Source organism: Choloepus didactylus, chromosome X, assembly GCF_015220235.1.
Source record: "Choloepus didactylus isolate mChoDid1 chromosome X, mChoDid1.pri, whole genome shotgun sequence".
Taxonomy (NCBI): Eukaryota; Metazoa; Chordata; class Mammalia; order Pilosa; family Megalonychidae; genus Choloepus; species Choloepus didactylus.
In genome coordinates this window covers 124,581,412-124,594,489 of record NC_051334.1, presented here as the reverse complement: position 1 = coordinate 124,594,489, position 13,078 = coordinate 124,581,412, and the positions used below count along the sequence as shown (strand labels likewise).

General features: G+C 37.2%; 1 pseudogene; it reads right to left on the bottom strand.

Moving 5' to 3' along the window:
• Window positions 1-209: 209 nt before the first annotated feature.
• LOC119523465 lies at window positions 210-5,802 on the bottom strand (annotated as a pseudogene).
• Window positions 5,803-13,078: the final 7,276 nt, after the last annotated feature.

Genomic DNA, 13,078 nt, shown 5'->3' with positions numbered 1-13,078 from the left:
CAGTGCCAAAATCAGCACTGGACATGTAGTAGGTGCTCAATAATAATTGTTGAATGACTGGATGACATTATTGATATAAACTATCTCTATTATTTATCCAAGGAGAACCGTATTTTAGTTTGCCAGAGGTACCGTAACAAAACACCATAGACTAATTTACTTAAACAATAGAGATTTATTGTCACAGTTCTGGAGACTGTATGTTTGAAATCAAAGTATCAGCAGGCCATGCTCCTTTGGAGCCTGTAGGGTTCTGGCAGTGGTCAGCAATCCATGATGTTCCTTGGCTTGTGGCATATTAATCTCTGTCTCCGTCACATGGCCATTTCTCTCTCTGTCTGCTTCTTATCTTCCTGTGTCAAAATGTCCTCTGCTTATAAAGACACATTGGATATGTTTTCACATTGGATTAAGGGCCCACCCTAACCCAGTTTTATCTCATCTTAACCACTAACATCTTCAAAGTTCCTATTTACAAATATGTTCACATTTACACGACAGGGAATTAGGACTTGAACATGTGATTTTGTGGGACACAATTCAATCCATAACAAACTGGTTAAAGTCTTTCATATCTGCTGCTTCAGCATCTCCTAAACTGTATACTCAGTGGAACTTACAGGTAATAGCAATGTATCCTTACCTTCTGGGTCCTTCTACCTAATCACGAAAGATGAATATTGGCCATGGTGCTTACTGGTTGAGTAATTACCAGAATTGAGAAGAAATAGCACCCATGTTTGTTTTTACAATATTACTCACAATAAAGAGTATGGTGACTGTGGAGCAAACATTTGGAGTCTTTTGTGTTTTCCTACTGACAATGTGCTGACAGTGGATTGCCCCAAGAATTAAGATGTCTATTTGAGTAGTAGTCATACCTGTGGAAGTATGTATGCTTCCTGATGTGACATTACTAAGCACCTATTTCATATCAGAGTTAAACAATAATAGAATAAGTAAGGAAAAAATTACTTTTAGAGCCAGAAATGGGCATCATTGAATTTATTGATTTTTCTTCCCTCAGATCTGGAAAGTTTGTTATAGTGCCTTCCTGAACTTATAATTGAAAAAAATAGACAAGATAATATTTTATAAAATGGTGATGCTTCAAGATATTGAAAAACACTTTAAATACATCATTAAATTAATTTTGTTAGTCCCTTAAGTTTGATAAAGATGTCAGCCACATTAGGTTTTTGTTTGTTTGTTTGTTTTGTTTTCTTTAAGGCACTCTTTATCTTTTCAATGGTATGAGGTGTCTTACAAATATGAACAATAACCTTCTATCCATAATGGTTTGTATTCTTTCTATTCATTTCTTTAAATCTGGAATGCAATTTCCTGTGTGGCATCTTATTTCTAATGTAGGAAAGTAACTTATTAAGTTCTAAATTTTACTCTAAGGATACAGTCTAGTACAATTAAATGTATAAATTTATTCCACTCTTGAAATGATAGCAAAAAGTCCACCTGATTGATGCATATTTGGCACATTCTTCTCATTTCTGTTCACTAAACTGCATCCTGAGTTGGGAAGAAAATAATGTAGCATCCAGGCTTTAAAAATGATTGAATTTAAACTCCCAAAAGAATCACAAGTTTGTCTGAGCAGGACAATGTTTTCCATCAATTACAAAAAGTTACATTTGGCATGTCAAGAGGAGAGAACATAATCCCACAGCAGCAGCCATGTAAAATAAAAGAAGATAGCCACAAGGATCCCCACAGAATATTTTAAATATTTCTGTTGAACAAAATGCTTTAACTGATTTTTCTTCAAGGACTATGCTCCAAATTATCCTGTAGGCATCCTTTGGAAATGTAAAGAACCTGTAATGTCTTCCATTTGGGACATCTTGAAAGATAATATTCTGGTTTCAGTGAATTACACAAATGAACTGCCTATGTTACTTTGATGGGATTTACAATGTGGTAGCTTCATTCTTTAGATTTGCTGAATTTATAGAGAAAGAAAATTACAGCCTGCCCAGCCAAGACAAGGACAATTCTTTCATTGAAACTGGCTGCATCAAAGGTATATTTTCTTACAGGTTGTGAGGTTGGAGCCCAAGTGGTATTTGTTTCACCTGATGTAATAACTGTGGAAGAAGCTGTGGTAGAGGAAGGAAAAGTTGTGGTTTTAGCAGAACAGGTTTCTGTGCCATTCATCACGCCTCAATCACAAACTGCTGAATAATGCCAGCAGCAACTCGTACCTTCTTTACATTGTTTCCAGAAGCAGGCATTATTAGCAAAGCTAGCATTAACACAGGATAAGCAGTTGTGGCTTTCACAGGTTTCTGGTGCTGGAGTGGTGGCCGTGTGGAGGTCGTTGTGGGTGTCGGGAAAATCTTGGAGGTGGACGCTAAAGTCTTGGGTTTAGCTCTGGGTGGGAGTGACGTTCTTAGTCTGTGGACAGCACACAGAGCATGGCCACGTAGGTGGCGGCCCAAAGCAGCCGGCAACAGAGCCTCGACATCGCATCTTGGCTCAGACGAAAGCTGTGGCGTGCCATGCTGGATTCGTCCCTCTGTTTCCTGTGGCACTGCCTCTGAGATTCTGCTCTCCCAGCGGGTGCGCGCTGGGATCACTTCAGCCACATTGTTTTTCCTCAACTATACTAATAAGAGAGTCACGGTTGTTAAAAAATTAAGTTAGTTCAAATGGATAAAGTATCCCCCAAGTATTTAAATTTTTTATTTGAAGAACCTTGTTTTAGGCTACCCTTTTATTCAGTTGACTATCCTATTATTAATTTGTTGGGGGTAGGCAAATCCCTGACTTGGGGCATTGGAGGCACTCTATTGGGATCATCAATTTCATAAGGTTATTAGAGTGTGACTGGAGTTGTGAGGGAGGAGGAAAAAGAAATGGCATGACTAGCTGGTGCTAAAAGATGGACGCTAGCTCAAAGAGTATTTAGGTAAGCTCTCCAAACATCACCATGGTAACAAGAGAGGGCCTGAGCGTGGCTGCCTGGCAACCAGAGCACTGCAAGCCCCAGCTTGGTACTGCCCTTTTCTAACATTGTTCCATTTTATAAGGCTGCACTTGATGTTTTTATTAGCTAAATTGCCTCTATATGTGTGCTAGTTTGGATGTATTATGCCCCCCAAAACACCATGTTCTTTGATGCAATCTTGTGGGGGCAGATGTATTAGTGTTGATTAGGTTGGAATCCTTTGATTTAGTGCTTCCATGGAGATGTGACTCAATCAACTGTGGGTGAAACGTTTGATTAAATTATTTCCATTGAGATATGGACCCTGCCCATTCAGGGTGGGTCTTGATTTAATCACTGGAATCCTATAAAGAGCTTACAGACAGAAGGAGCTCACTGCTGCAGCTTAGAGAGACATTTTGGAGATGGCTGTTGAAAGCTGATGCTGACATTTTGGAGAATGACTTTTTGAAACATAACCTGGGATCAAAGAAAGAAGAGGCCAGCCACGTGCCTTTCCAGACAACAGAGGTGTTCCAGATGTCATTGGCCATTCTTCTGTGAAGGTACCCCATTGTTGACGCCTCAGCTTGGACACTTTTATGGCCTTAAGACTATAACTTTGTAGCCAAATAACCCCCCTTTATAAAAGCCAATCCATTTCTGGTATTTTGCATAATGGCAGCATTAGCAAACCAGAACAATATACAAGAATGGATCTGCATAGCCTGTAATATCCCTTATATCATTGGAATCAAGGATGTTTCTATGTAGCCTTTCTATCATATGTTGAATATGGTTTGATTTATTTGTTGCAGGTGCATAAACAGAAGTCTCTAACACAGGGACACAAGCTCACCATTACAATGTTTGTAGATTCCTTTTTGCCCTTCAGTAACTTAGACAAATGCTTATATTTGTACCCATGCCTTTGCTTATCCTGAATACATATTAGATGCACAATAAATGGTTGGTTGATTGATGCTGGTGCCCTTGGCTGTTTTGTTGATGTTGTGTGTTGTTGCTATTTTGTTTAATGACTTTCACTTTCTGGAATAATTTTGTACACTCTATGTTCTTTGTCATGTGTGGCAACTGACTTCTCTGCTTGGTTATTTTAGTTGTCAGCTAATGTTTGGACAGAAATTACCTTAAATGCATGTAACCATTTAACCAACCAAACAATGATGGGCTCTGTGTGGTTACTGGGGTATGCTTTCAATGCTCTAGCAGTTTGCAACTCTGACTTATCATTCACAGGTTTTGAAGTTATTGGTTATCAGGCTACTGCAGAGCTGGAGAGATGGTCATGGGATTAGGGTAAGTTAAAAAGTCACAAAGAATGCACTTCTTACTGAGGTTCAGACACTTTTCTTGAATAAACACTGCCAGAATTATTGTAAACCTTTAGTTAATTTCTAAAGTTTTGAAATATTCGATTAAAAATTTTTTTTCTGCCTGTGTTTTTATGGAGGAGTGGATTTTTGGAGGTCTTTACTCAGCCATTCAGGAAGTTACTTCTGTGTTATGTTTTAAAGGAGAAAAATAATTGCAGAATTTATTTACAAATAAAATTTAATATTATTAAGTGGAAGCTTAACTCTGAGGTGAAAGATAATATTTAAAGATCATATTATTGTTAGTGGCCCTACCAAGCATCTTAAAAATTGATATCGTGGACATGTTTTGCTTATTATGTATCCCCAGTGCATAGCACATGGTAAACATTTCAAATGAATACATGTGTGATGGGATGATATTCTCTTTAAAGTTATTTCAGCCTTAAAAACTATTTTCTGAATTGGATATGAGGTCTCACTATCAGATAGACTCTTTCTAGCAAATGTCATAGGATTTTCTCTCTAGAATTTTCTGTAATGCTGCCAAGGTGTTCAAGCTATATGTAGTATAAAAGGCTTCTTAGGGTTAGCAATAGTACAGGAGCTTTGAGTGTGTTTGGAATTCACTAGTGTTTGGAATGTCTGCTCACGGACTCTATTCCACACCCCCACCTCTCTCTAATTGTCCAGACCATTGGCTCTACCTCTTTAAATGCCTAAGGCTGTCTAGGAATGTTGGCACTTTTAATCAAATAACAATTTTATAGCTGAGTGCCAGAGTCTCTAATATGTTTTCAATCATGATTTATGTAAAAATCTAGAAAAATTAGAAGATATATGTATATAATTATATATTGAAAAATTGACTGATTTAAATTAATACACACTGTATCCCAACTTACTGAAGTCCTAAACTCCCTGTAATGGATTCAGTGGTTTCCATAGTTAAATTTAAAAAATGATAATAATAATATCAGTAACCTATAACTAAAGAAAGAGCGAAGAAGAAAATGTTCATTTGCCTCCTATTATTTTCCAGTTCAAAAGGAATTCTTAGAGTATCTTCAGGACTACAGCCACCCTTTCAGGGGATGGAGAATATTGTTAAGGGTAGAAGATGCTGTTTATGTTTCCCACAGATCTCCTTTAATAAAATTTGCTCTACTTGGTAGGTTTAATGAAGATTAAACAGAGCAGAAGAGAGGATTAGTAAACTGGAATATAGATAGGTAAGTAGAAAATATCCAGTCTAAAGCCCAGAGAGAAAACTATTGGAGAATATATATATAAAATATAGAGTATAAGAGAGAACATGTAGAAAAGGTCTAACATGTATGTTACTTGTAATCTGAAAAGAAGAGAAGAAAGAGAAAAGAGATCAAAAACAATATTTGAAGAAATGCCTGCCAAGGATCATCCAGCAAATGAAGAAAAATATCAAGCTATGTTCAGGAGATAATAAATTCCTGTTTTTAAGCTAACCAGTTTGTGGTATTTCTTACCTCGCCAGGGCTGCCATGACAGTAACTAATTATTAATGAAAATTGCATCATAGATAGCTACAGGAGTGTTGAAATAAATATCTGCTTGATCAATGCAAAAGAAGAGAAAAATCAATAAAGAAGAGATAAGACAATTAGAAAACAAATGGTAAAATGGCAGATTAAATCCTAAATTTCCTAGTAATCATATGAAATAGAAATAGACTGTGCACTCCAATTTAAAAACAAATATTGTCAGAATAGACAAAAAGACAAATTACAAATATGTGCTTCTTATAAGACACATAACTTAAATAAGACATACAAAGTTCAAAAGTAAAAGTGTTGAAAAATATATCCCCTGCAAATATGAACAAAAATAAAGCTGCTATAGTTATACCAATATCAGGTAAAATTAGGTGTTATGACATAAAGCATTATGAGATATAGAAGGACATTTCGCAGACATTAGAGGGTCAATTCAAGAACATGATAAAAGAAACCTTCATTGATTTACTCATAATAAAATAGCTCTGAAATACCTAAAGCTAAAACCGACAGAGCTCAAAGCAGAAAAGATAAATCTACAAGCATGGTTGGAAATTTTAGCATACTTCTTCCAGTAACTGATGGAATAAGCAGACAAAAAATTCACAGTATGTTCTCTGACCATAGTTGAATTAAACTAAACTGAATTACAAAAAGATACTCAAATATTGGAAGATTAAGCAATATGCTTCTAAATAACAGAAGGGTCAAAGAAGAACTCAAAATAAAAACTATGAAATATTTTGAACTGAATTATCATGAAAATATGACATATCACAACTTGTCAAATGCATCTAAAGTGGTGCTTAGAGGCATCTTTAAAGCCTTACATACATATATTAGAAAGGAAGAAAAGCCAAAAATTAATGATGTAGGCACCCATCACACATCAAAAAGTTTTAAAAAATAGCAAATTAAACTCCAAGAAAGGAGAAGGAGGTAAATAATAAAGAGCAAAAAGCAAAAAAGTAGAAAAAAATTAGATGATAGAGATCAACAAAGCCAAATTTGGTTCTTTGAAAAGGCTAATGAAATTGATAAATCTGTGGTAATATTGATGAAAAACAGAGAGAAGGCATAAATTGCAAGTGTCAAGAATGAAAAAGGAACCTTAGTACAGAATCTATAGATATTGAAAAGATAATAACTGATGAGTAGATAAACTGTGGTCACACATACGATGGAATATTATGCAGATGTAAGAAGGAATGAAGTCATCATGCATGCAAAAACATAGATAAACCTTGAGGCATTATGTTGAGAGAAATAAGCCAGAAACAAAAGGACAAATACTGTATGGTTTCACTGATATGAACTAACTATAAGAGCAAACCCTGAGAGTTAAATGTGAGAACATAGGTAATCAGGAGGTAGAAAGAAGGCAGAGATTGGGCAATTGATGCTTAAGGAGTACAGAAGGTTTAATAAGGTTGATTACAAATGTTCAGAAATGGATAGCAAAAAACTTCGTGATGGTAGCACAAAAGTGTAAGGTAATTAACAAAATGTAGTGTGTGTATGGTTGAAAGAGAAGGCTAGTATCATGTGTACATCACCAGAAGGAAAGCTAGAGGATAATGACTGGGACTGTATAACTTAGCAAAACCTAGAGTAGATGATGATGGTGGTTAACTGTACAAATATATGAAAGTTCTTACATGAACTAGAAGAAATGTACTTTACTATAACAAAGTGTTAATAATAGGGTGGTATACAGGAAAAATATAATTAATGCAAACTAAGGACTATAGTTAACAGTAACGTATTATTCTTTCATCAATTGTTAAAATTGTACTATACTAAAGCTAAGCATCAATAATGGGATATAAGGAATATGGGATTTTTTTCCAGAGCAATGAAAATGTTATCAAATTGATTATAGTGGTTAATGCATAACTTTGTGATTATATCAAGAACCATTGATTGTATACATTTAATGGATTATACAGTTACTGTCAACATGGTAATATTTTTTCATTAATTGTAACACAGGTACCATAACAAAGCTAAATGTCAATAATAGGGGGATATAAGGGACATGAGATTTTTTTTCTGGAAGAAATGGGAATGTTCCCATATTGATTATGGTGGTTAATGCATAACTATTTGATCATACCAGGAGCCATTGATTGTACACTTAGGATGGATTATAGAGTGTGTGAATAAAACTGTTTACAAAAAAAAAGTTTAGACAGCTAAACAAAAACATGAATGAAACTGGCCTCCTTTAACTTAGAGGAAGTATTCCCATTTTGTCTTGGTACACATTTCTTCTACTTACAAAACCTTAACAAGTGGGTCACTGTGGTTGGCTAGGTGGAAGTGCCCATGCATGAAAACCCCATGGATTTTTGTATTTGATTCTTCCTTTCCTCAATTTTTAATTTTAAAGTTAAGGCAAATGAAAATAAGTTTGTGATTTTATAAAATATAAAGTGGCTGACTTTCAAAAAAAGCAATAATATAATTCATCACATTAGCATAAAAAGAATATATGATAATTTTGATAGAACCCTTGATAAAATACAACACTCATTTATGTGAAAAGCTAGGAATAGAAGGAAATTTTCTTAATCTGACAAAGGGTATTAAAAAATCTACAACAGACAGCATATTAATGATGAAATATTGAAAACTTTGCTTCTGAGATCAGAGATAACCTTGTTTTCTGCTGACACCATTTCTATTCAACATTGTACTGGATATTGTAGCTAGTAAAATAAAATAAGAAAAGGAAATGAACTTACAAAGATTGGTAAGGAAGAAGTAAATGTTTCATTGTTCATAGATGACACAATTGTGTGTGTAGAAAACCTAAAATTGTTTACAAATAACCTATTAGAATTATTTAGTAAATTTAGCAAGTTTCCTGGATAAAGATCAGTATACAAAAATGAATTTTGGGAGGAATTGTAGGAAGATGGTGGAGTAGGAAACTCCAAGAATCTGTCCCTCCACCAGAATAACCATTAAACAGGTAGGAACTATCTGAATTAACTATTTCAAAACTTCAGAGTTCAGTAGAACACTGTGCAGCATCCAGGTAAGAGTGGGAGGGAAAGGCTGATTAAGTTGCAGCAAATTCCAGCAAATTTCTCCCTCCACTCAGTAGTTACCATTACCCATCCCACAGACTTGTAACAGACAGTAGTGGAGTCTAGTCCCTGGCATAGCTTGCTGGTGCCAGAGAGGAACATAAATACATAGCCCACCAAGATTAGAGGGGGTGGGGGAGGAGTGTGCAGCCCAATCGCTTACCAATGCTATTGATTAGCTACTTCAGATCACTGGACACCTGGCTCTGAGGGTGCTATTATTCTAAACTGTCCTGGAAAAAGGCAGCAGAGGAGACTTAAAGACAGAATGCTTCCGCAGAGCTGCAGAGGACAGTTGAAGGGCTACATTTTCTGGGCAGGTGCTGAGTCAAAAAAGTATAGCTTTGGGAATCCATGAACCTGGCCCCTCCTTCAGGCCCCCTCTTCCCCCAGAGCATTTTGATGATGGCTAGTGTTCCCTTTGGGGGTCTCTGGCCTTTTTCTGGCTGGGAAAGACTGACTTGGGAAACTCCTCTCTGGTATTCCCCTCTCCCAGAACTTGGCCTCCAGGCAAAAGCAGCTTGAGACAAAGCAGTGCAAGAAACAATTGAGGTGGGACTCCTAGAGCATAGGCACATCTGCTTTAAGTCCTGCAGTGAAACTCCTGGGAGAGAGAGAAGGTCTGTTTCTTAGGAAGTAGAGGGGGCATTCAAATGCCTGTAAATAGGGGACCTCCTAAGGCCACAAGCAAGCACAAGTCCATGCCCAGACAAGACAGGGAGGACCCTGTACTTTCCAATCACTGTGGGTTGACTTTCCTGATAGGAGGGCTGAAGTCTGAAGGAGTGCACCAGCCAATGCAAATCCAACTTTCAAAGATGGTGAAAGGTGATTTTTGCTTAAGTTTCCTTGGTTTTGTTAGCTCCTGACACACAAGAAATTCTCTGTCATATCACTAGCTGGATACAAACTCAAGAATCAGACATCTCAGGGAATAAATCCTGGAGTTAAAATTTTTAAATATTAAAATACCCAGTGTGAGATGGAAGAATATGGTGGCATAGATAGGAGTGGAAGCTAGTTAGTACCCCTGTAACAACTAATAAAAAACCAGAAACAACTAGTAAATAATCTGGAGGGGGGTCAAACATGAGTGTCCACTCATCATACACCAACCTGAATTGGGAGGAATGCCTGAGATTGCAGCATAAAATCTGTAATAAAAACTGCAGATCCAAGTCAGAAGCCCATTCCCCCCATGGCCCAAACTGCAAAGCCTTGTGGTGCTAGAGAGCAGCACTCTCCCAGCAAGTGAATATAGCTCAGCTGAGTTCCAACTGGGGTTTTAATTAACAAGCATGAATGGCTCAATACAATTGTGAATACCCAACAAGCAGACAGAGGCTTTTGGTGATGACTGACCTTGGAGAGCCAGAGGGTAGCCACATACTGGCCCTGAATGGGGTTTTCTGTCCTGTCTTCGGTTCAGTGGAGAAAACCTCAGCCATGTTCAGTTCCCAGCTCTCTGACCCAGATAAGGGTGGAGATAGTACAGGCAGGGAGACTATTCACATGCTAATGACCTCTCCCTAGGGGAGTTATCTTCCCTAAGAGGGAAGAGGTGGGGCCCCAGCTCTACTACCTGCCTTCAATTCAGAACCAGACCCCAGAGCCTGGGGAAAACAGCCATGGGCCACACCTACTTACACCAGTCAGGAGCTACAGGCTGACAGGTGTCACCTGCTGGGCGGAAAATCACAGTGACTTGAGACCTCACAGAGTGCACCAATCTTCTAGGACACCCTCAGGAAACCAGATACCATTCCCTCTTTCCGAGACCTGAGCCCATTCTGGTCTGGGAAAACCTGAGTGGGGTAACCAAGGAAACCAGATGCTTAGACAACAGAAAACTACAACCTACACTAAGAAAAATGAAGTTATGGGCCAGTCAGAGGAAAAAACTTACACTTCAACTGAGATACAGGAATTTAAACAACCAATACTAAATAAATTCAAAAAGTTTAGGGAAGATATGGCAAAAGAGATGAAGCATATAATGAAAACACTGGAGGTACATAAAAGTAGAAATCAAAAGTTTGAAAAAACAACCGGCAGAATCTATGGAAATGAAAGGCAAAACCCAAGAGATGAAAGACACAATGGAAATACACAACAGCAGATTTCAAGAGGCAGAAGAAACACTCAGGCACTGGAGAACAAGGCACCTGAAAGCCTACACACAAAAGAAAAGATGGAGAAAAGAATGGAAAAATATGACCAACATCTCTGGGAACTTAAGGGCAAAATGAAAAGCAGGAATCTACATGTCATTGGTGTCCCAGAAGGAGAAGAGAAGGGAAAAGGGGCAGAAGCAATAATAGAGGAAATAATCAATGAAAGTTCCCAACTCTTATGAAAGATATAAAATTACAGATCCTAGAAGCATAGCGTAACCCAAACAGAATAGATCTGAATAGGCCTATGCCAAGACACTTAATAATCAGATTATCAATCATCAAAGATAAAAGAGAGAATCCTGAAAGCAACAAGAGAAAAGCAATCAATCACGTATAAAAGAAGCTTGATAAGACTATGTGAGGATTTCCCAATAGAAACCATGGAGGCAAGAAGGAAGTGGGGTGATATATTTAAGATACTGAAAGAGAAAAACCACCAACCAAGAATCCTATAACTGGCAAGACTCTCCTTCAAATATGAGGGAGAGCTTAAAATATTCTCTGACAAACAGACAATGACAGTGTTTGTGAACAAGATACCTGCTCTACAGGAAACACTAAAGGAAGCACTGCAGACAGAAAGGAAAAAACAGGAGTGAGAGGTTTGGAAAACAATTTTGGGAGATAGTAGCCCAGCAATGTATGTACAATGACAAAAGATGACTGTGAGCATGGTTGAAAGAGGAAGGTTAGGACCATGTGGGACACCAGAAGGAAAGAGGAACGATAAAGACTGGTACTGTATAACTCAGTGAAACCAAGGGAGCTCAATGATTGTAATAAAAGGTACAAATATGTTTTTACATGAGGTAGAACAAATGAATGTCAACATTGCAAGGTGTTAAAAATAAGGTGGAATTGGGGGGGAAATACAGTCAATGCAAACTAGAGACTATAATTAACAGGAACATTGTATTTTGCTTCCTTTAATATAACAAAGGCAATATACCAAAGGTAAATGCATATGGGGGGGCATAGGGGAAGGATATGGGACTCCTGGCATTGGTGATCTTGTCTGACCCATTATTCCACTTTAGTTTAATGGTATCTTTCTTTTTGCTGCTTTCTAGCTCTCATGTTTGTTCTCTCTCTCTCTCTCTCTCTCTCTCTCTCTCTCTCTCTCTCTCTCTCTTTTTCTTCTTTTGTCCCTCTACATTCTTTGACTCTTCCTCCTTTTTTGTGGAAGAAATGGAGATGTCATTATATAGATAGTGGTGATGGTGCTGAATACATAAATATGTGACTATACAGGGAACCAACTATTGTTTACTTAGGACAGAATGTATGGTGTGTGAACAAAACCGTCTTAAAAATTGGTTGATGAAGAAACCTTGAGGGCACTATGTTGAGGGAAATAAGACAGACACATAAAGGCAAATATTTCAGGGTCTCAGTGATATGAACTAATTATAATATGTAAACTCATAGACATGAAATATAAGTTACCAGGATATAGAATGAGGCTAAAGAATGGGGAGTGGTTGCTTATTATGAGCAGAATGTCCAACTAGGGTGACCTTAAATGTTTGGAAATGGGCAGAGGTGATGGTAGCACATTGTAAGAAAAACTAGCAGTGCTGAATGGTGTGTGAATGTGGTGGAAAGGGGGAGCTCAGAGTCCCATATGTCATCAGAAGGAAAGTTGGAGGTTAAAAGATGGGCATGTATAAAATAGTGAATCTTGTGGTGGACAATGTCTGTGATTAACTGTACAAATATTAGAAATCTCTTTCATGAACTAGAACAAATGTATGACACTATAACTAGAAGTTAGTATTAGGGGAGCATATAGGGAAAAAATATACCTGTTGCAAAATATATACTATAGCTAGTAGTATTTTAACATTCTTTCATCAACAGTAATAAATGTACTATACCAAAACTATGAATCAATAATGGAGGGGGAGCTGGTTAGGGGTATGGGAAGATCTGAGTTTCCTTTTTTTGTCTTTATTTCTTTTCTGGAGTAGTGAAAATATTCTAAAAACTGAAA